Source organism: Podarcis cretensis, assembly GCF_951804945.1.
Source record: "Podarcis cretensis genome assembly, chromosome: 7".
Lineage (NCBI taxonomy): Eukaryota > Metazoa > Chordata > Lepidosauria > Squamata > Lacertidae > Podarcis > Podarcis cretensis.
In genome coordinates, this window is record NC_137176.1 from 31,363,860 (window position 1) to 31,388,955 (window position 25,096).

General features: G+C 41.2%; 1 protein-coding gene across 20 annotated transcripts in view; it reads left to right on the forward strand.

Annotated features, from left to right (window-relative positions):
* The window catches only part of ATXN1 (ataxin 1), a 224,714-nt gene that overhangs the window by 130,804 nt on the left and 68,814 nt on the right, over positions 1-25,096 (forward strand). For 19 of the 20 annotated variants that reach the window (XM_079983278.1, XM_079983281.1, XM_079983279.1 and 16 more), the window contains one exon: positions 11,794-11,890. The exons of the other annotated variant lie outside the window; for it this stretch is intronic. The gene's annotated coding sequence lies outside the window, so the exon portion shown is untranslated. The remainder of the gene's footprint in view (positions 1-11,793; positions 11,891-25,096) is intronic. 20 annotated transcript variants of the gene reach the window in all.

Genomic DNA, 25,096 nt, shown 5'->3' on the forward strand with positions numbered 1-25,096 from the left:
AAGAGCCCTCTGTATCGAGAAAGCCCATATTGTTTTCCAATTAAAAAGACCCAAAATCTGAGTTACTGCCTTCTACGGAATGTTATCAACCCTATTTCCCCCTGTTTTCAAATGATTTTAGCCCCTCTTGTTACAAAAAGGTAGCCATTCATATTGCAATTTTAAAATATTGAAGTTTGGGGGAGGGGTTAGTACTTCATCCCTGGTCAGTTATTAAGCCATTGTTTTCATTCATTCAGACTCTGTGTTACTGGAAATACTTCTTGGTTTGAAAAGGCAGGCTCTGTCCTCTAGCTGGCCACTCTTCACCATCTGCCTGATTTGATTATCTGGGTTAAACTACCAGTAAAGGTAAAGGTAAAGGTACCCCTGCCCATACGGGCCAGTCTTGACAGACTCTGGGGTTGTGCGCCCATCTCACTTAAGAGGCCAGGGGCCAGTGCTGTCCGGAGACACTTCCGGGTCACGTGGCCAGCGTGACATCGCTGCTCTGGCCAGAGCCAGAGCCAGAGCCAGAGCCGCACACGGAAACGCCGTTTACCTTCCCGCTGGTAAGCGGTCCCTATTTATCTACTTGCACCCGGAGGTGCTTTCGAACTGCTAGGTTGGCAGGCGCTGGGACCGAGCAGCGGGAGCGCACCCCGCCGCAGGGATTCGAACCGCCGACCTTTCGATCGGCAAGTCCTAGGCACTGAGGCTTTAACCCACAGCGCCACCTGCATCCCAGTAGATTACCATATTTGATTATCAGGGTAACTACCAGTAGATTGATTGGCAATTTCCAATGTTATCCAAACCATTTAGTGCAGAACATAGCTGCTGGATTATTGGGATTAATTGATGAGAACAACTTCACTGGGTGCAAGTCCATTTTGGGGCCCAATTAAAAGTGCTGGTACCTGAAGAGCTGCTGAGTGGTTGAAGAATTATATTTTCTTCCATCAACCAGTAATATGTCAAGAACATAATCATAGATCCTTCACTGGACACCCTTGTTTTTTGGATATTTGAGCCTTTTCAATCATATTGGCCCTCCTTTTGGAATGTGACCCAGCACCCTACTGCCAACTTATACGTTTTTGGCATTGAGCTGAAACCTTTTTATTTTCCAAGGGCTTTTCATTTTATCTATCACTCTGATTTTTGTGTTTTACAGCTCTGCTGTTTCTCTTGTTTGGGTTTTGTTTTAATATTTGTAGTGCTGTGAGTTTGGGGTTGCCAGACTCCCCTAAATTCCCAGAACCAGTAAGTGTTATAATTCAATCGAAACTTGGAGTGTTAAACTGGGTGCCAGACCTTTTTAACCCTAGGACGCAGAAAGTGTTAAAATATAAGCCAGGCTAGCTTCTTCATGAGGTATTGAATGGGGTGATGAGCCATTAAGGAAACAAAAGGAAAGGTGATGGGCCATTAGGAAAGCAAGGAGAGGGGGCTCTGTACTAGACATCAAATGGGTGGGGTCCCTCTTAGATAGTTAGAAAGACAAATGCCAGAGTTTACAGCAGAGTTGGTTATGATGTGGCCTAGAAGGGGAAAGTAAGTTGCAGACTGAAAAAGGCAGAGAGAGAGCCATGGCTGATTTCTGCTTATATCCAAGGCTGCAGCTGTGGTAGAAATAAGACCCTTTTGGGTTGTTAATGCTGTGAACCCTCCACCATAGGCTCAGGTATATGTAAATAACCCATATATCATAAAGACACAAAGAGTCTTTGCTGTGCCTCATTTCGAAAAGGAAATATGCACCTGGAACCCCTGGAATCTTGCATCGCTCAGAGATTGGGGTGGCATGAACAATACTTTCATGTTTTTTTGCATACCGCTTTGAAAATTTATCAAAATTCAGCATATGAACAGCATAAACAAACAAACCATATTCCCCTTATGCAACAACTGATGAGGTGAAGCAAATTACAAGTGATTTGAAGAATATCTCTTAACCTCTCTTGTGGCATCAGGCTCCCTTGTGAATGCCTGTAATATGCTACGTAATGCGCTTGGTAGAGACTAATTTTAAATTTGAAGGACTGGCTGGGAGTGAATGTACATTTGCATATAGTTCCAGATTTGCATATTGTATCTAATATGCCTTTTGATCACTTGTAAATGATGTAGTTTTGAACAGGTGCATTAGCATGCCTATAGAAAAGGAATCTCTCTCTCGCTTGCTCTCTCTGGGAACGATGGTCCTTTCCAATATAAAATATGCTGGTGGCAGGAGATTAAAAGCAGGAAAACGCTGCTTTGTAGTGGTTCACAATGCAGGTGTACACATTGTCCTCACAGAGATGTATGAAATTTAAACAGTATCGTCACTATATCTGTAAAAACATTTCATTTCATTAAAATCACCTCCAGCAGTCTCCCTGACATGCCGCCTTGTATATGCAGAGAGTTTATTAGGGGAGCATTTCAGCATTTGATGACCTGTGTGAAGTGGTGCAAACCATCAACAGACATATGTGTGAGTCTACCGATTGTATCTTCCAGCTCTTAGCCTAGATATTTTTTTATGCACCATTCTGCATTAATGAACTAGTTTAGTAACTTGTTAGTTATACTTCTTTTTTTTACAATATGTGGACGTAAGAAATGAAAAATAGTGTCATATGCTTACAAAAAATATGAGAATTTGCCAGTTTTATGTACACCCAGTTAGTTGCTCAGAGCAATAGGCAACAGCTAGTTGTTTGGGTAAAATAGAATCCTGATGCTTCTTTTTTTCCACCAGATTCTTTGTGTAAATTTTCCTTGATCGTTATCATATGCAGTAAAAAAAAATGTTGGTGGCTTGGATCGTAAGACGTTAAGTTAAGGAAGTACATGGAAGGAAGACTTCTTATACTGTCCTCCTCCCTATTCACCCCCTCAATAAAACCATATCTGGGATGGGGGAAGTGTCAAGGGGATCCTCCATAAAAATGTGGGGTGAGTTGTCATGGGGCTGCTTTGAGAAGGCAGGGAAGGACACCTGTATTCCACAAACTTCCTCAAGTTGTCTTAGGAGCCAACCCAATGCCAGATTCCACATTATGCAGTAAAGCGTGCATCTCTTTCGGATATGTGCACACACAGTAGCACGCGCGCACATGCACATACATATGTTTGTTGAAACACTACTTTTCTATTAGGAGAGTGAATCAGAGATGGTTGAAAATATAACCACTATATATAGTTTCCTTAAAAATGTTTAGCTAGCTACTTAAAATACATAGTAGCTTAGCTGGAAAAGAAAGCAGCAACTTGTGTGGGAATCACATTATGCACAGTTGACATAGCAGAAGCTGATAATTGTGTATCCAATCACGGCACACTGACTTCTTTCAGGAAGTAATTTCAGTCAGGATAAAAATTCAAAAGAAGAAGATGCCAAGCCCGCAGGCTAGTAGATAGAGTTGAGCCAGTGCTAGTCATTGAAGTTTTGGGGTGTTACAATTCCTCGAAAAGATAGTATGTGTGGTTTGCCAATTTATATAATTTGGCAAGAAGTGAGGATTTCCCTCTTGTGAGGAGGCGATTCTAACCTCCTTGTTAACCAAAATTAGATTTTGTTTCCATTCTGCTTACGTGTGTGTCCTCCTGCCTCTTAGGACATGCTGTATGTATCCTTTATTCCTTTCACTACTTGACTGGCATAACAAAGAAAAGGTTATTCTAACAGCAGCTGTAGAGAATCATGGAAGTATAAAAACTATTACCACTGTTACCAGAGATCTGCCCTCACATCACCACATATATTCAGATCCATTATGAGAACCATTGTGAGGGAACAGAATGGTGCAAGTACAGCAACAAAGCTAATTTGGCATTCCTGTCGCTGTGTCCGCACTGCACTGACCTCCCTATTGCCTTGCCCTTACCGGCAGTGACCTCTGCATTGGGAAGTCAAATAAGCACCACCACCCTGCCAGCTGCCATTGCCCACCCTCCACATTAAAAACCTGAGCCATAAGACTCTGGAAAATAAAAGAATGCAAGTAGGACCTGCAACAAAAATTTCTAGCATGAGCTGCTCCTGTTCATGGTGCCACACATCTATATCTTCTACTCCACCTCAGTTTTCCATCTCCACTTCCCTAGAGATTCTGACATTCTATGGCGGTTGAGCATGCTCAGTGTTTTGTTTTCTTAGCCCTTGCCCAATATGTATTTACTATCTATAGGTTACTTTCCACAAAGCTTGACATTTCCCAAGCATGCTGATGCCTCACTCTTGTTTCTGTCAGTAGATGTGTTTTGGCTACATACCTGCCATAACTCTTGAGTTCACTGTTAATATGTGTGTGTGTGTGTGTGTGTGTGTGTGTGTGTGTGTGCGCGCGCGTGCCATGATGTTGATTAGCACCATTTCATGGGGGGGGGGGGACGGAACATCTTTCCTGTTTTGTTCCCCAGGTCTTAGAGATCTTTCTCTAAGTCATACCTATGTAACACCATACTCCCCCCCCCCCGCCCACCCCTGGTTCTGAGGCAGGCAGCTTTACTCACTGAAGATTTGCTGCTATTTCTGCCTTTTCTTCTTTTTTAAAGGATCACAGCCGAACAGAAGCTGTCACTAGGGGAGAGGTTCAGAATGGCATTGCAAACAGAAGCTGGTCCCCAGGAATTCATTCTCTCTCTCTCTCTCTCTCTCTCTCTCTCTCTCTCTCTCTTTCATTCCAACCCTATAATAAAGTTCAAACGCTTTCCAAATAAATAGACATAGCAGATTTTTAGTGAACTTTTAAAATTAGTATTTTAAAATGAATTATAATTATATATCACAGCAGACTCCAGAGTGTTAGATTTTCTTCTTTCTTTCTTTCTTTCTTTCTTTCTTTCTTTCTTTCTTTTTCTGGACATAGGAAAAAGAGAACTGTAAAAGCATTTCAGTGCTTAAGATAGAAAAGAAAGGACAATGGATGTATCACATTCTTTCATTGAATAACCACCACCACCTGTCCCTTTTCAGATAAGAAGTAAGAGCTCTGCTTGGTGTTTGGGCTCTGTTTTTATTTTAGTAGGACTGTAACAGTGCTAGAAATGGCCTCATTGGTATAATAAATCCATTCAGTGCATTTGCCTGTCCAACTGCAAATTATTTGAGGAATGAAACTTCTGTTATGAAGATGACATCCTATGGTTCTAATTACACATTAGATGAAGTTCTGTTTTTCCTCTCTCCCACTTCATCTGGTGTCTCCCCCCAACTCTCAGTAAAATCAGCCTAAATTAGATTGGAAGGAATGGGCCAGAGACAGGCTGCTTGCACCTTTCCCTTCAACTCAAAACTGCTATCTCACCTGTTGATTGGGGGGAAGGTTTAGAGAGATGGGTTCATTTGAACCTAAATGTGGGTGAATCACTGAATTCCTACGGCAGTAGCTCTCAGACGTAACCATCGTAAATCTTTACATGCATTTGCAATCCTTTAAAAACAACAACACTAGTATCCTCTGTACTATTATTGCTATCGTCACTGATTCATCATCTTCTAAACAACCAACTCAAGGTGATGTACACTAAAGATATTACTGAGACTACACTTGCCTTTACCATAAATTCCAGCGGTTTCAAACAATGAGCGCTAAGAATCAGGAGCAGCACTTGGCAGTAAATCCGAAGATTACCTGCTGAAGCGCTAGAGGGGAACACCTTTTGATGTGGGTTAGTTAGTTTATAAAGTAGAAATGCCAGCTGTGCGTTTTATTGCATCTTTTCCTCTCTCTCTCTGTTAATCTTGTGTTTAAATATGAGACACTGACTGTTGGGTGGAGAATTTAGCAGGAAATACTCTACACAGAGTAATCATTGTTCTGCTCATGTCGCTGCATGTAGTAAATTAGCAACAGGGTCTGTTAACTGTTGTTGGTTATACTTTGCTTTGACATTGAGCTAAAACACTTGTTGCATCACTTTATATATCAAAGGTTTCACAAACTGGATTTCCAACCTTTTCTGTTAACTACTTTTTCAAAAAGTAGCCATATTATATTTCCTATAATACCTATCAAGTCCCAAGTATGGTTGCCTGTGCACATGTATTTGAACCTATTATTGGTTAATACTATTTAAATTGAGGTTGATCATTCTTGTTTCTAATTCTAACAAATTCAGTGGAATTTGCATCAAAACAATTTTGCTTGAGATTGGGGGACAATTCCCCCCCCATATTTTCTACATTTGGAATCTCTTGATTACAGCAATATTCTTAATTATAAAAAGGTAAAGGTACCCTTGACCGTTAGGTCCAGTCACGGACAACTCTGGGGTTGCGTGCTTATTTCGCTCCATCGGCCGATAGAGCCGGCGTTTGTCCGCAGACAGCTTCCAGGTCATGTGGCCAACATGACTAAGCCGCTTCTGGTGAACCAGAACAGCACACAAAAACGCCGTTTACCTTCCCGCCGGAGCAGTACCTATTTATCTACTTGCACTTGATGTGCTTTCGAGAAGACGTAATAAGCTACTTTAAGCAATTTTTATTGCAGTCTAACAATAATTAGAAATAAATGAGAAACATCTTTTAAAGAGATGTTTGTTCTTCTGTTTCAACTATCAACATCTGTCACATAACCTTTTGTTCAAGAATTGGAAGTGGAAAATAATACTGAGTTTGGAGGTGTAGAAGGTTGGAAGTTAAGACGGGGGACTCAAGAGTGGGACATGGACAGTCTCTTGCATATGAGAGACATATACTCCCTGCCCCCCCCCATACATTGGAGAATTACTGAAGGAAGTATTAGTTTGCACTCAGTGTCTTATCCAGTTCACAGAATGTGAAAGAGTGGCAACTTTGCACCCTTCCATTATTTTGTAATGAGAGAGGCGCTCTGTCTCATGTTTTGTAGAAGACTCTAAGCAAATTAAAACTAATACCAGGAACCTAAGCGCAGGGGTGGGTTGTTGTTGTTGGTTTTTTAAAAAATGTACCAGGTTTTTTTAAGAGAAGGCTGAAAGCAGCAGGAGAGACCCAGTTCTCTCCTTGTCTCTCATATTTTGAGGGAACCCACTTGAGATATCTTGCCCAAGGGGACTCAGAAACATAGATGCAGAAGTCCTCCTGTCATCAACTCCAAACCTTGAGGGGCATGTGCTCACTTGTGAATTATATTCCTGGCATGGTGAATGAAGGAAGAGGAGGGTATTACTCAAGCGTACAAATGAGACACCAGGTCAGAGCAAAGAGGAATGTTCCCTCCACATGGGATACTCAGTGCCACTGGAAAGACTTGTGACCCCCCTATCTCTGTGTCAATAAGAGAGCTTAAAACACCCCCCCCAAAGCACATGTTGTAAATTACTATGATAAATCTATCATAGTTATTTACAACATGTGCTTTGGGGGGTGTTTTAATGCTGGTCCTCCATTTTTAATAAGATGTTTTAACTTTGATTTTGTATATTACTATATTTTTCTGAATTTTGTACATTGCTGGGGGGCGGGGGGGGCGTTGTTTGGGCCCTGAAATTCAGCTTATAAATAATGATGCAAGGCTTGGGGAATAAGATATGATGAGGAAAGGGTGAAAGATGAAGCTCTCAGCAAAGCTGGATTTGGCTTGCTTATCCTTCCCTGCTTCTGTGAGCCTGATGGCCTCTCTGTGCAAGGAGCACTCACTGCACCTATAGTCACAGCAGCCATATAACATGAAGTCACATGCTATCGACTGGTCAGCAGTTTAGCATCCTTGCCTAATGCAAATCAAATCTGATCCTGCTGCTAACTTCAGAGTGGAAAGTCTTGGTTTTTTTAATTTTTGAGGGGAATGGATTAGAATTGGCCATTAATAGTACTTTAAAAAAATACTAAGCAAAATAAGAGGTCTCTTTTAAAAAATAAAATAAAATGCTAAAACAATGAAATACTCCTGGGAATGAGCACGTTGTGAAATTGAATTGACAGCTCCTATTATCTAGCCCAGCAGAACGTCTGCGTGTATAAAAAGTGCTAAGTACTGTGAGTAGGTGGATGCAAAAATGGTCTTTTTTTAATTCAGGTTTTTGAATTCTTCCTGTATTGGACTTCTGATATTTTAATAATAGCTGGTTATGTCAACAAAACAGCTGACCCCAGCAATAAAAAGGTACAAGTTATTGTAAGCTGTAATCTTGCTGAGGCTTCTTAGAGTCCATTGACTTTGACGGGATGTAATAGCTTATTTGTGAACAGAATTGCAGCCTTAGGGTACAATCAACTGTCAGTTTTTCCACCTTCCCTTTTGCCTCTCACTCAGGTTCCTCTGTACACATAAGTTTTCTTCTTCTGACCACCTCTTCATGTCAGAAATTGCGGGAAAGTTCTTTTTGTCTAATAGACTCCACCTAGATGTGTCTTAGGGATGTGGGTGGCGCTGTGGGTTAAACCACAGAGCCTAGGACTTGCTGATCAGAAGGTCGGTGGTTTGAATCCCCGCGACGGGGTGAGCTCCCGTTGCTCGGTCCCTGCTCCTGCCAACCTAGCAGTTCGAAAGCACGTCAAAGTGCAAGTAGATAAATAGGTACCGCTCCAGTGGGAAGGTAAACAGTGTTTCTGTGTGCTGCTCTGGTTCGCCAGAAGCGGCTTAGTCATGCTGGCCACATGACCTGGAAGCTGTACGCCGGCTCCCTCGGCCAATAAAGCGAGATGAGCGCCGCAACCCCAGAGTCAGTCACGACTGTACCTAATGGTCAGGGTTCCCTTTACCTTTACCTTAGATGTGTCTTATACTCCTCATATCTCAGTTAATATGAGATGCCGAGGGGCCTCAGTTTAGAATGGGTGGCTTTCCTGAGACACAATGCACTTAGCTTGATAGCAACCCACTGAGTGGAGGGGCAGCCTCGTTTGGAAGCCACAGCTAGCATGGCCAGTAGTCAAGGTTGATGGCAATTGTAGTCCAACAACAACTTGAGGGTTGTGGGTTTTCTACCTTGGGCTGCACTGTGCAATATGGCAGCCTTAACTTCCTAGGGAGATGGGAGCATCCATACCTCTTCTGGGAATCCTGTTTGGTTATAAGTTACTTTTGGTTGCCCTGGGAAATATAAAGCAACTAACAAATTTAATAAATAGACACTGCTTAATATTAGACACTGGGTAATCATTGTACTAGCAGTGTTTAGAGCAGATAATAAGAAGCCCTGATCACAGTGCAACGCAAAGTTGAAGCCAATGAATGAGCTTCAGTTAACTCTTTGTTGGATTGTGGCCCCTGTGTCTCTTTGGCTTTCAGCAGTGGGGTGTGGAGTGAACCCTGGAATTTTTAATTAAATTTAGTGCAGCTTATGCATTAATGATGAGCAGTGTGTGTTTCATACTTGGAAAAGAAATAAGTGATCCACAAATGTATTTGGTTGTGGTCAACTAAGTCCTACTTGGAGTAGGCCCATTGGAATTAATGACACAAGGTTACTACATGCAGGTTCCACTGTCTAAACACATTGCGTTCCCAGGAAATCATTCATTAGCTGACCGTTCACATAACAAGCTGATGATTTCCATTATTTTCTATGGGAATATTTCTATTCTGTGATTTGTCCGACCTCTCTCCTTCCTGGGTTTCTGCCCCAAACTGCTGTAGCCAACCAGCAAAAGACAAACTACTCCCTGTCTGATCTCTCACACTGCCTGATTTGTCTGATATCTCTGCCACCATGGTTTTTGCCCAACCAGCAAAACACAAATAAGTAAGGTAGTGGGGAAACTCAGGTAGTGTGGGTATCTGAATCAGCTGTTCATGTAGCAAGGTTTAGATATAATTCTTTGGGTTTGGATAACTGAAATTTTTGATAATGAGTGTTCCAATAGCAGGACCTGCATGTAATATCCATTAATTTCAGTGGGTCTTACTCTGATAAATACCATTTGTGGTGGTGATATTACTGCTAAAGGAAAGGATAATAAATTCACTACTTCGAATCCTAGAAATGTGTTGAAAATGATGCATAATATGCACATTAAATAATGTGAATGGCATGCACTTTAAAAAAGCCTTGTTTCATCTCTGCCTGGTGTCACTGGAACATGAGTCAACCTGTTTAAGGCTTATTCCATGCAAAAGAGAAGAGGAAGTGAACTAGTGTATACAAGCGAATGAAGGATTAGTGATGAGATAATATGAAAAATTAAATGGGAACATGGTTGCTGGCATTTGTAACTGCATTTTTATTAGTGCTACCTGAACTGTGAATTAGAACAACCAAATTACAGAGCACCTCACAGGACTGAAAGAGGGAGGTATTGTGCAAATACCAAGAGAGTAGAGCATTGTTAGGCACAGCTGTCTGGCTTTCAGATCAAGCTTAGGAGCTCCCTTCTCCTCATAGCAAAATACTTTTGTTTGCAAAGGAAAATGCTATAGTGCTGCTGGTACACCATTTCCAACTGTTAATACATTGGTCTCTCATTATAATTTGAAGCATGGTATGTTCCATCAAATTTTATTACTGTTGAAAAACTTGTTTATGCTAAATTAAAGAAATGAAAGATACAGACCCACCATAACTGGTTCAATTTTGTAGTTGTACTAGTTAGCTTTCTTGCAGTAGAGGAAATACATAAGGCATAGTCCTGTTCATCAGTTAGTTTACCAATTGGGCCAATACGAGAAGTGGCCTGCCGGCAAGTTCTGTTGCCACACATACCACTTCCTTTGCAAACATTTTGCTTTCAGATGTCATTGAAGGATGATGGATGAGCCATTTCAGTCAATAATTATTATTATTTTTGTGTGTGTGTGTTTTTAAAGGTTTGTATTAGGTATGCTTTTATAATTGTAAGTCGCTTTGATATCTTATGTGCTGGGCCATCCTTCTGTGCAGTAGTAGCACAGTTGGATTCTGTGCCTGAGGAATATTCTGTAGTGCACTGCAGTGGAACCAATGATCTGAGAGTATAACATGACTTCAAAGGTTCTTACATTCTGACATAAAATTAGGTGAATTTTAACTGCAGATTTTGCTGTTTCCTTAGCCATAAACTCACATCACCTGTTCCAAAATATTAGTGAACAAACTGTTTGGTATTTATACTTTTCTCCACACTTCAGTCATGTACCTTCACATAATGTACACGTTGGGGGGGGGGGGGGAGTAATTTGGCACAATGACCAGAGGGTGAAATTCTAGTTTGGTACTTAGAAGTTGCATGTATGTTCCTTACATCCACTAGCAGAAATTCCCGAACCACAGAATATGTGTCTCTTATATATGGGAGGTAGTATAACAAATATGGAAAAACAAACTAGGGTCGTGGTTCAGGCAAAATATAACAATCCTCCTTATTCGGGATTGAAGCTGGGAATTTGTGAACATACTGAATGCTCTTTAACTGCTGTTGCACTTTATACTGTAAGTGTTTTTCTTAGTGGGTGGGTCTGGATGATAGCCAAGTGGAAATTTTCACAGCACTGCAGAATTGTACAGTGCACTTATTGCTTCAGATTGTACAGTACCATGCAGACTTATGACGTATTCCTAATAACAGCTCTGACCATGCACACGCTTATGTGTGGGTGGCCTCTTCACCCCTGTGTACTGAACGAAGCACAGATATAATGCCGATATCGTGACAATATAAAGCCCCACCTTTGCGGATTACTTTGCTGTAGTGGAGCCATATGTGTTTTATGTGTTTACCAAGCAAGTCCCTTCTCAGTTGTGGTGGCACGGAAATCGAAACTGCAAGCACAGCCAGCCATTAAGCTTGGGAGCCAGGAGTGAGATCCCCAGTCTTAATTACATTTGTTCCTTTAAGTTTATAGAAACCTATTGACAATTTGTCAAGTACAGCATACAGATTTTCTTACTCAAAAAATTTTCTATTTTATTTGAAAGAGAGCACCATTGAGGGCCTGTGAACAATCCAGCAATGCCTGCAAATTCTTCAAGGTGAAGGATAATCTGGGACTCCCAACTGACGACAGTGAATGTTGTGAGTAAGCTATGCAATAATCATTACTGAATACTTCCCCTGTAAATATTCTTTGGCATTGAGTACAGTGGTACCTCGGGTTAAGTACTTAATTCGTTCTGGAGGTCCGTTCTTAACCTAAAACTGTTCTTAACCTGAAGCACCACTTTAGCTAATGGGGCCTCCTGCTGTTGCTGCGCCGCTGCTGCATGATTTCTGTTCTCATCCTGAAGCAAAGTTCTTAACCTGAGGTACTATTTCTGGGTTAGCGGAGTCTGTAACCTGAAGCGTCTGTAACCCGAGGTACCACTGTAAATACAATAAAAAAGAGGATGGCTTTACTGACACCCAAGACTTATTTGGTGGTGCCTTTCAGTTATTTTGAGAGCACCATGCACTTCATTACTACTTGAAACCATAATTATGGAATTATTTAACGTAATGATGTAATAGTGTGTGGTATTCCCTATTTTTCATATGGGACATGTTTTCCTTTCAGTCCTCCACTCGCATTGTAACACTTTTCCTTGGAAGACATTTCTCCCACACATGAATAACCAGCTCGATCTCTTAGATATGAACTGTATGAAGATTCACAAAACAAATAGCTAGAAGTGTTCTATGTCTTGGTACACCTGCCAATTTATGATTCCTTAAAGAACTGAAATTTTGTTCAGATGTAGTATGTAATATTGAATAATACAGCAGATGCATTTCAGCAGTAAAAATGTGATGCCAGAAAGTGCCATATATATGAACAAGGTTTTGTTTGTCTTAGCTGTTAAAATATGCATAATTATTTTACAGACAGCAACCATTACAGGCACATCCAAATGACACGTGTTCGCCATCGCATGGGTCCTTTTGGACCCAGAAGAGGTCAGAACAGAGGCGGGGCTTAGGAGGGTGGGGCTTATATGAACACTTATATGAGCTCCGCCAATGTGGGGCAGGGGGTGGGAACAGAACCCCCATGCAAAATGGTCACCACCTGTATATAAATTTCAACTCTGACTCTCAAGAAGGCAGCAGCACTTGGCATCTAGCTCTACTTCCAGAGACTAATAATGCTAACTTCACACATATATATTTGGGGGCGTGTCTCCCTGAGTTCTGCCTGCAAAGAATTGAGTTTACTAGTTAAGTATGATGCAGTCCTAAATACTCATACTGGGAATAAGTCCTATTCAACTCGGTGGAATTTCCTTCTGAAAAAAGCAAACATAGGATCAGGGTGTAAGGATGCAGTCCTGTGCACACGTATGTCATTGAAGGCAGCAAAATGTAACTTCTAAGTAAACATGCATCATATCAGGATACATGTGTCTCACCTAATGTGGTGGTTGTGGTCTTTTTTCTTTAGATAATGTCTATGAGGCAGAGCAATGCTAGACTTCTTTTTCTTAGAGTTATAGTATTTTTCAGCGTCATCGTTATCAAGCTGTAAATTTTACCATTGCTATATAAACCCTTATCTGTTAAAATTTTACAGCTTAGTGATTTAAAACAACAGCAACTTTGGGCAAAAGTTCATACAGCGTCTGAGTTCTTAACTTAGAAATATGTGTTCATATTGTACTTGTTAAGTGGTTAATCCTCCTGACAAATCTGGAATTCATGACAATGAAATGGGGGTTGCTAATTTTTCTAAAGGGTGTTCCATAGCTGAGGGTTGGACTGATGTTTTCATTTCTGGGGTGAATGCAATCAATTTCAGTTTCAGCTAAAGCATTTCTGCCTCTTACCTATAATTACATCATTTCACCACCAGACACAATGCAGAGCCAAATCTCATTTTAAAATACTGCTTGGAGCCAGATCCATCTAGAAATTATTTGTTTACAAAGCAGCATCTTTTTCCCTCTAACTTACACCCTCCATTCTTTCTCTTTTGGATGGTAGCAAATATATTTGGCTACAAATTTAGCATTGTGAGATCCCAACCATCTGCTAAAGAAGAACACAATTTTATTTAGAAAAATAATGCACATGGTGTTATGCTTCCTTTTATACATGCAAGATATGTCTAGGTATTAGCTCGGATGATTGGTGTCCACTGCACCTGGCAGGGCTGCTAAGAAGTCTTGAGGACATGGCCAATGAGGCCATGGCTCATGACCAGTTGTTCAGATTTTCTTCCCATTTGTCTCCTTTGCGAAGATACTCTGGACACTTAAGCATTGCCGCTATACGAATCCTTAGCAGTTAACAAATTTGGAAAGTGCCCTACTTTGGTTTGGGTCCCTGCTGTCAGTATTCTTCCTCTGTCGGGAGAAAGGTTGTGGGGGGCGGGTCACCTTTTCTGATTCTCTCCTTATCATCCTACTTTGCAATGAAACAAGTGGACACTTAAACACTTACAATTTCATTTAAAAAAATGAACTAGTTCTGGCTAAAGATAATCCTTTTCAAAAAGGAATTAGTTGCCGTTCCTGCTCATCCTTTAACAAAACAAACTAGTTCAGATCAGGTTCAGCCCTAATATGTTTGTCGTTAATAAAGAGTAAAGTTCACTGTTTGCAAAATATTTTCAGTATTCAAAATGTTATAAGCTGCTGTACCGAAGTACATGGTCCAAAAGTTAAATCAGGGGCTATGGGTAACTAATAAGATGTATTACAGATGTATGTCAGCCTTTGAAGCTTTCCCCATAATAGTATTTTCATGCTAGAAAATGCTTACGCTGTTCAGTTTGTGCCAACCACACAGCTGTTAGAGGCACAGTGTATTGTCTGCTTTGTTCCTGGTCCCTGTACTTCTCACTGCAAGCTGCTGCTGTTGGAAGAGACTGCATCTCTTCAGCAGGGCAGATAAGGAAATGCCTCACATACCTTTCTTTGGATTGCTTAGCAACAGTAACTGAGCGTCCTTAGTAGCAGCTGCCCTCACCTGCCAAATAAGCTTTAGAATATTGCCTCTAGTTTTGCTTTCTAACTTTCTTCTTCCTTCCTTCCTGATTGACTTCGTTTATTTTATGAAAGCTAAGAGTCCAGGCCGCTTGCTGGGGGGGATTGGGAGGGAATGAATGTGAGGCTGAATTAGAAATCATTCAGAGTTCTACCCCAAAATAAACTTAATTCATCTTTAGTTCACCTGGCAATTATGGCAGCTGCTTCAGAGATTTCTGAACTAGTTCAGTGAACTTCACTAAACTGATTTAGTTCATCCCAAACACTGGTTCTTCAACTTTATACAGTGGACTTAGACTGCTTTGTTATCCTGATTCCCCAGGGAATTATTTCTCTGTGTATTATAGTTTTAGATCTAGAACACGGGTGTCAAACACAAGGCCCGCGGGCTGAATCCGGCCCGCCAGACCTCGTCATGTGGCCCGTGTAGCCGCCGCCGGCCGCCAGCCTTCACCTTTTATTCTCGCTTCTTCTTTTTTTTGACACAAGAAAGCCGCCTCTTCAGCGCATGCGCGGCAGCCTACAAGCCAGAGAACGTCTGCCCTCTAGCGGCACTGGCCGTTCTACACAGGAAACCTCCACTTTACATGCATTCAGGAAACCTCCACCGGCCCTTTGAGGGTGACCAAACTGCTGATGCGGCCCCCGATGAATTTGAGTTTAACACCCCTGATCTAGAACTTCCAGACTTATTTGGGGGAACTGGCATAACACTGATACATGCTTTAATGTAGATAAGGTAAAGGTAAAGGGAGCCCTGACCAGTCGTGGCAGACTCTGGGGTTGCGGCGCTCATCTCGCTTTATTGGCCGAGGGAGCTGGCGTACAGCTTCCGGTCATGTGGCCAGCATGACTAAGCCGCTTCTGGCGAACCAGAGCAGCACACGGAAACACCGTTTAACCTTCCTACCAGAGTGGTACCTATTTATCTACTTGCACTGCATGCTTTCGAACTGCTAGGTTGGCAGGAGCAGGGACCGAAAAACAGGAGCTCACCCTGTCGCGGGGATTCGAACCGCCGACCTTCTGATCGGCAAGTCCTAGGCTCTGTGGTTTAACCCACAGCGCTACCCGCATCCCTGATAATTGTCAGGCCCGGTCATTGAACAAGTCCATGTGCTGTGTAGACGGTGTCACGTTTGATTCCTGTACTAAATGGCAGAGAGTCATGCACACATTTTTTCTATACACACCATTTCACTTGTACAGCATTGGCAGCCAACAGAGTCCCAATAGAGTATGGCAAAAATCTTTATGCAGTGACATAAAAAAGAAAGTGTTAATTCACATTTTGCAAGGCGTTTTGAATGCAGGAAGTACTCCTGCCATGGACCTTGAGAATGGCATGTTGTGGGTCTCTTGGGAGAACTGTCAGCTTTTTACCATGGCAGAATGAATGGAAAGTTTTGACACAGTTTAAAATTTTGAATTAGTCTGCTTCTAAACTTGTTTGCATCTGTTTACAGGCTCACTTCGTGCCTTTTTTTAAAAACAGAAACTGCAGACTGCTGAGAGAGGCAGGGCATCCATATGTCTCTGTTCTTGTAAGCAACTCTCTTCTGTGAACCACCTCGTATTTTTAGGGATGGGGCAGAAAGAGCAGGAATTGCAGTTATTTGAAAAACGCAGTCTCTGAAAAGGCAGTGATTTATTCTCAGGCATTATTCTTGATTAAGAGCCACAGACAGCTGCTGCTTGCCTTTAAATAGGCATAGCTCTTTAGGCATGCTGTACATCAGGGTTCAAGGGACTAATAGATCTCTGCCAAAATCATAAGTATTTAACACCAAGTGAATAATAACTCAGAATGCCTTGTTTGCTGGTTTCTGGTTTGTGTTCTGTGCTTCCAGTACAGAGCAGAAGTTCCCATTTGTTTTGAGCTTTACCAGTCATATGGCCTAAGACCCAACAAATTTGAGTTGTATTTTTCATATCTTTGTTTTCCTCCCAGGTAGAAATGAAGGAAAGCAAAACAGTAGAAAAAGGAAAGATATCACACTGCTTATATGGCTGTTTTACCCCAGTCAGTAAGCTGTTAGTGTAAATGTTTACATGGGTTTGGGGCATGAGTGAGGAAGTAAGGACACACTTTCCCTTCTTAGCCAAGATATAATGGAGGGGACTTAAAATTCTCATAGCAATTTTTCATCCCATACATGAAGTAGATAGCTAACCAGGAAAAGAAATCAGTTTCACATTCACTCCAGAAAGCAATAAAAGAAACACTACTCTTAACTAAGTTTCACCTGACAGGAAGTCCCATGGACATCAGGGAATATGTTTTCAAGCAGCTAACAACCAGGCTCCAAGCCTTAGTTTTGGCTGGATATTAATGTTTCAGTAGTTGCTTAAAACAAACAACATAAACCCTTCTAAAGATTCAGTGTCATGTTTTGTTCTAAAAAAATATGGATGTGTATTTGATTACATTGCACATATCTACCTTTGGAAATCATACTTTTGCTTTTTGGTGCATAAAAATGTAACGTTGGGAAAGCAATAAACATTCCTGCTTTGGAGAAAAAACCTATTGCAAAGCTAATCTTACAATGGCTTTGTATTATCTTATCATTCTCAATGGAACATTTGAACCTGGTAATTGGGGAGTTCCTTCACCATTCCTGTGATTCTTTTCTTGTGAAATTCTGAAAATCTTCTAGAAGGCAGGATGTTCTTAGTACTGATCTGTGAAATCTTTCCATGAAAATCAAGAGGAAAATTTGGGATTAATACTGTTGCACTCCACCCCTGTCTCTGAACAGTGTTGGATCCCAGGGGTTCCAGTTGCTTTCCCAGGGTGTGTTTCCTTTTGGAATGAGGGACAGTGGAGACAGTGGTGTCTTTATGATATATGGTTTATTTACACATACCTACAGCCTGAGCCTATGATGAAGGGGTTCACAGCATTAACACCCCAATAGGGTCTTGTTTCTCCCATTGCTGCAGCCTTGGATTGAAACAGACATCAAACATTGCTCTGTAACTCTGTCTTATCGCAGCTTGCTGCTTTGCCTCTCTAGCTCTCATCACTCTGACTCTGCCCTCAACTCTGGCTCTGCCTGTTGAGAGAGGGGCTAGTTTGGCTATTCCCATGAGTAGAAAGCTTGCTGGATTCAGGGATTAGAGGGGTCTGGCATATAGCTCAACACCATACCAAAGCTCATAACAGTACCATAAATATGACTGCATAACCAGCTGTTTAATTGTTAGAAGCACTTGTTGATTTTACCCGTGGTATAGCTATTGGGAAAGCACCCTTAAAATTCAGGGACCTAACGGTCAGGGGTCCCTTTACCTTTAAGTCCCATTTACGCAGAAGTGATCCCAAGAAGGTAATGCATAGGATTGCAGCCTTTGAAAATGTTTTGCCTCACAATAGCTCAAATGTACTCTGATCTGATTGTAAACATTGTGTTCATCTGAGGGGAAAAAGGGGTGCCAATCAGTTTGACATTCTAGTGAAACTTATTGTCATCTCTATAGTAGTTACTCCAGGGAGTTTAAAACGGCTACGGCAATAAAATCTTTAGCCAAGTAGCCTGCCCTCCCTATCCAAACAAGTTCAATGGCATTGATGTGTAAGTCCATGAAGACCTAGTAGGAGAAATACTATTCTGTTGAGAATAGCATGCTTGCTCACATCCATTTGAGGTCTGTTTACAGCCTTTATAATATCTGACTGCAAACTCTTGCGTGCATTGGGTAGGGATGTTAGATGATCTCATGCACACTTGATGGTGTTGGTGCTATCTGTATTTCTTCAGAATGAGTCTTATGTTTCTGGTTGTGTCAGGTATGATGCTTAGAGTTACAGGTGCTGATAATGTTTCAGAGGGATCTGATGGCACAGAGGTCAGGAGGGAGGCAGAAAGAAAGGAAAGCAGCTACATTGATTGCTCTTGGCTCTTTTGGCTGTTCAGCATGTAGAAATGAAGAGGCGGGCTAGGTAATTTAAGGAGATGCCCTTATTTCACACTTCTCCAAGAATGATGTTTTCCAGCCAGCTTTCAAATAATAGAACAACCTCCCCCCTCCGTTATCTTTAAGGTTTACTGTATATCCATCTTTACTAAGTTCTAGGGGCAAGACAACATTTTGTAAATACTTGCAATTTTACTTTTTAGAAAATGAATTTATTTATCTAGTAGAAACTATTCCTAGCTATTTATTGTTAGCTTACCGTTTCACAGGCATAGGTAAATCTCATTTTGAACTACTAGGAATCTAAAATTGCTTTCTATCGGTATTACGTTTGTTGTTGTACTGCTGTTTTGACATCCCAAAACACAAATCAAAGCTCTCAAGTCATCTTGTTGACTACTGCAGCTTTCTCTCCTAAATCCTCCTACTCTTGGGCAGCTCTCAGTCAAGTCAAAACAAAACTATTTTCTTTCTTGCTAACTTCATATCATCTCCTTTTCCCCAACTTGCCATTATGCATTATCTGAAGGGTGACATGATAAGAAACCTCCCACCACTCCAGGTGTAGGAACTGCATGGCATTCAGATTTTTTTTGTAACTTATCAATGTTCCCAGATATGCAGAGCATCAAGAAATCTTAGGGATGTTTAGAGGATTTGGTCACATGGAGTTGATAATTCTGTTGGCTTTCTTCAAAGTGGAAGCCTCTTTCTACCCATAACAAAATCCAGGCACTCTTGAAGAAAACTGATTTTCTAGACCCATTTGAATCAGGGTTTAGGCCCAGTTTGGGCACAGAAATAGCTTTGGTCGCCCTGTATGATGACCTCTGTCGGAAGAGAGATAGGGGAAATGAATCCTTGTTAATTCTCCTCAACCTCTCAGCAGCTTTCAATATCATTGACCATGGTATCCTTCTGGATTGGCTGTCCAAGTTAGGGGTGAGTGGCACCACTATGTGGTGGGTCTGGTCCTACTTGGATGGTCATTTCCAGAGGGTGATGTTTGGGGACTGCTCTTCAGCCGCATGGAGCCTTCCATGCGGGTTTCCTCTGGGTTCAATTTTTATGCCCCATGCTGTGTAATATCTGCAAGAAACCACTGAGTGGGGTCATCCCGATTTTTAGAGTACGCCATAAGCAATATGCTGATGACACATAGCTCTATTCCTTTACTTCTGAAGGTGTGGCAATGGATGTTCTGGGCCGTTGTCTTTCCTTGATAATTGCACTGGATGATAGCCAATAAACTGAAGCTCAATCCAGATAAGACAGAGGCACTGTTAGTGGTTCACTAGAGCGGATGGATGGGAGGTTGCCTGTTCTTGATGGGGTTAACATTCCCTCTGAAGGAGCAAGTGTGCAGCTTTCTATTTCTATACATGTCCCTATCTTCATCCTAAGTCTTGCTTTATGCATTGCTGTAGAACAGGGTTTCCCCAACTTAGGTCTCCAGCTGCTTTTGGACTACAGCTCCCATCATCCCAAGCTAGCAGGACCAGTGGTCAGGGATGATGGGAATTGTAGTTCAAAAATAGCTGGAGACCCAAGTTGGGGAAACCCTACTGTAGAAACAGATGTTCCTTGTTTAGTCATTTCTGATTTTAAGCTACCTTCCTATACATCCAGCACACAGGAATTAGCTTTTCAGTGGCTATACCTAAAGCTCATTGAGTCTTTTTGTTATATCCACTTATTGTGCAGCATTCCTGTTATAACCACCGCCTACAACACTATTTCTGTAAGTATTGTTCTGAGCGGTGTGAATTTGTTTCATCAAAACTTTAGCCTTTTGGTTCAGCGTTAACTGGTTTAGCACAATTTTCCTTCTGTTTATGGCTGCAGCAGTTGACAACAGAACAGTAACAATGCTCTGTGTGACAATAGTGTTATTGAGGGATTTGTACTATATTTTAGGGAGGCCGTTGCTCTTGAAAGCTGTAACTTCGTCTGCTTTCAGTATTCGTACATTATGATGGACAAAGAGAGCAGTGTGTTGAGGACTTGGAGAAACTTGGGCTGTATACACTCCATATATTTAAAGTATGACCCCTCCTGGGAACTGTAGTTTGTTAAGAGTCCTGGGAACTGTAGCTCTGTTAAGAGTAAATTGCAGTTCCTAGGGGGCATGCTTTAAATTTATTGTGTTTGTACAGCCCTGCACACATTGTGATAACTGCACTGGGCCCTTGGGGAAGGAAAAAGGACATTAAAAACAGGTTGTAAATAATAGTAATAATCATATTGAAACCTACTTAGTTTTAATCTGGTTGTGCTTTTCTTAATCAGTTTATACGATGCCAACCTACAGGTGAGCTTGTGCTTCTTTTTGCTTCCTCTGGTATGAAGTCATTCATTCCATCCATTTCCTGCAGAGTCCCTCAACGCTATCTCACATAGTTCTGCCTTCTCTCCCTTATTTCATTTATGCAAAAATATTTATTACCTGTTCTTCATCAACACAGATACCAGGGCAGTGTTCAGAAGGGAGGCTAAAATGCTCATTGATGTCTCCTGAGCTATCTTGCAATAACCCCACCAGTGACTGAAATGGTGTTTGGAATCTCTTGAAAAGCTGTTTTCCAATTTCTTTCCACTTCTATTACTTTCTTTCAATTGCAATTGAGTAGATTGGAAGTCTAACACAAAGGGTGAGGGGTGGTGGATGGTGATGGGAATTATCTGTGGGATTGAGTGTAGGTATGTTGTAGGTATGTTGTATGTATGTAGGTATGGTGTATGAAATGTATGTCTGTATGTGTATTAATGTGGAATTATTTTAACAATAAAAAGAAAAGAAAAGCTGTTTTCCTGGGATGTGGGAACATGACAGTTTGCTCAAACAGGGAGGAGATGAAAGATGTCAGGAAAGCATCCAGAATTGTAGGCTGACATCTGATGCCTATCTTCCTTGTATTTCCCTCACTGTAGATTGAAATACTGCTGTACTTTTAAGTCTCTGAATACTGGAAATCCTTGCATTGTGTTTGCTTTTTTGTTCCCATGTTCTTCTAGATCTCATCCATCTCATTTTCTTGGCTTTTTCCCCCAGTTATCATGTTCCATAATGCCCCACCCTCTTGAACAACTGTCTTGAGTTATATTCCTTTTTGCGAATAATCTCTAATCTCTGGCCTGGACATGTTAATCTTTCTGCTAATAAAATAATCAGCCATCTTGTCCCTGGAAGATTTCCAGTTTCTCAGAGCTCAGTCATTCTTACTAGAACATAGCCTTCAGCCTGCACCCCAGCCTTAGGCATACAGGATGTTTTGAAAATTATGATGCTTCTTAACCATTTGAATGTTTAGCCCTTGGTTCTGAGTAGTGCTTATACAAATATGCAAGTGTTGCCTTGAACCCAAGATACTTTTCTATTTTAGAATGTGCATTGCTGCAATTGTAATTATTTTCCAGCTTAAGAACTCTGCTTTGGATCTTTCAATAACATTTTGCAAGGCCCTTTTACCTTCCTGATCCATTTACATATGTCCACCTTGGCCAGTTTTATTTTGTTGATTCTATTTAGTGGCCTAGTTTACTTGTTGCAAGCCATAGTTAAGCTAAACCATGGTTTAAATGTGAACATGCAGCATGCTGTTGCACACAGCTGAAATTGCAGGCACTTTGTTCCTGCCCCACTCCAAGGTTTGTTTTGGGGAAGCAAACCAAAAGACATAGCATAGTTCATAGCATAGCATAGTTCCCAACATGAATGGGAGAGGCATGAAGCAGCAAAATTTCAGCCTGCACCCCAGCAGGTTGTGCATTCACATTGAAACCTATGGTTAACTATGGTTTAAAATGGTAAGTGAATGAGGCCAGTGCGTATTTTCATAATATCACCAGCAAAACTGTAATTGGCTTGGTCTGTGTCTCTCCACAGCATCAGTGTATCTTCTGCATTCAACGGAAGAGGGGGGAAAGTATAGGTTTTTTAAAAATCTGCTTAATAGACACTATTCTTTATCCCATGTCTTACCCAATTCCGTGCAACAAAGATAAGCTCAGAGATCTATTTCTGCATCTTACCCTTCATTTCTGTAAGGAAAGCTGCCCCAAGAAAGCATATATAAATGCTTTGATATTTACAATCAGCTACCTGGCATTCTGTTTGACAAACTAGCATGAGTTCAGTCTCTCTTCTTGGCCCAGACGAAATGAGAAGGATCAAAGTCTAGAAAAATTGGCAGAGGAAGGACGTTTTGGCAGAGATCAACCCAGCAGTTGTCTGGGCCAAAGCAGTTAAAGCTGCCGCAAAGCTATGGAAAATCGCTAGATTTTTGGATGACAGGATGAGTAGATAGGGTGGGGGCAGGTGCGAGAAAATAGTGAAGGTACAGCAAACAAGCCAAGTTTAATGACTGTACTGAAATATGCTGAGGGAAGTTGAAGAATGGTATAATGGACCTCTGTGTAGTTGCAAGCAGGCCTGAGAGGAGAGAAGAAAAGATTGAATTATTGGTACAATGGTCTCATAGCATTTAGCAGAAATGCCTATTTCTTGAGAACTTATTGTGACATGTCACAATATACAAACCCTCCAAGTGTCCCTATTTTCCAGGGACAGTCCCGGATTTACAGAAGCCGTCCTGGTTTCTGATTTGATCCTGGAATGTCCCACTTTTTCTTAGGATGTCCCTATTTAATCAGAGAAATGTTGGAGCGTATGGAGTTATGCAACCTCTGAGCCAAGGGTATAAGTATACAACCTTTAGAAGACATCTGAAGGCAGCACTGTATATAGGGAAGTTTTTTCAAGTTTAATATTTTATTATGTTTTTATATATGTTGGAAAAGTGGCTGGGGCAACCTAGTCAGATGGATGAGGCATAAAAAAATTATTATTACTATTATTATTATTATTATTATTATTATTATTATTATTATGGAACAGGACATCCCTATTTTCATTGGAGAAAAGTTGGAGGGTATGCAATAAAATGATCCTAGATTGGCAGCACAGTGGCTTTGGACATTATGTCCAATATATGTGAGGGAGTTGTTTCAAAATTTCTATATTATCCAAAGGCGAACATGTGTATCCAGCTTGCAAGTTTTTCTTAGGCAGGTTGTCTTTGGACATAATAGCAGAGGTGCATCAGCCTGCAGTGTGAGGCAGTTGTGCATCAGGGTGTCTGGAGCTGAGACTGGAGAATTAAATGTTCGTGTTAAAGAAACTCAATGGACCATGGTTTTACGGCAATGTTCAGGATTTGTCTCTGTCAATTCAAGTTTAGGCCATATGGCAATAAAAGTCTGTAGGCTGAATGCTACAAATTTTTTGGTCTAAAGATAATCTGATCACTCTAGTTGTTCCCATGGGAAGAATATTCCCTCTAGCACCTTTCTCTCACAAAATCTGGCTTGCAGATTCTTATTAATTAATGCCCATAGTGTTTTCTTAACACATTTTTGGGGGGAAGAGCAGCAATGAAACACCAGGAGATAACTTCCTTGTTCATTTGTTGTTTAAATTTAGGGACGATGTTTTTTTTTGTCTGGTGTTCTAACTACAGTGCAGAGACATCTAGTGACCAATCTGCATGATTGCAAGTGAATAATTCAAGCTGTATATTTATAGGCCTGAGATTGCAATAAAACAAACAAATTGTTTGGTGCACATCTTGTTTACTGGGATCAGAATGGCACTATTGAGGCTTCGCTTCTGCCCCCTAGTTTTGATATTCCTCTAAACTGATGAAGTCACTGTTATTCTACAGGAACGTTTTTACTTCTTCTGACCAGTGGTTCATCTGGGTCAGGTGTGAAGAACCATTGACTCTCCAAACAATGCTGAACTACAACTCCCATCACCCCCAGCAAACATAGTCAATGGCCAGGGATGAGGAGAGTTGTCCTTCAACAACCTCTGGAGGGCTAAAGGTTCCCCACATCTGATTGAGGGTAACCTAAGAATTACTGGTTCTGATGCCATCTAACCCATGATTCTGCTTTCCCACTGACATGCCTCTGAGAAGCCCACAAATAACACATGAAGGCAATAGCGCTCTCCCTCTGTTGCCATATTGAGTGCTATGCTGCCTTTGGAACTATGGAAATTGCAAAAAGCCATCACTTCCTCTAGTCCCTATTTCAGAGGTAGTGCCATCACTTATGTAGCAAAAAGGACACCATGTGTGCTGGGTGTACACAGTGGTCAGGAATGATGGGAGCTGCAATCCAACAACATCTTGAGAGCACCAAATTGGTTGCCCCTTATAAGTAGACTTTGTTGTAGTTTTAATATATTTTATGCTGCAATTATGCTTTTTTTTAAAAAAAATTGGATATATACGGCATCTGTGCACAGTACACAAGTCCTTTTAATTGCTTATAACAATCGCATCACAATGTATAGACTCTGTGAGTTCACCAGAAGTATACAGTAGATGCC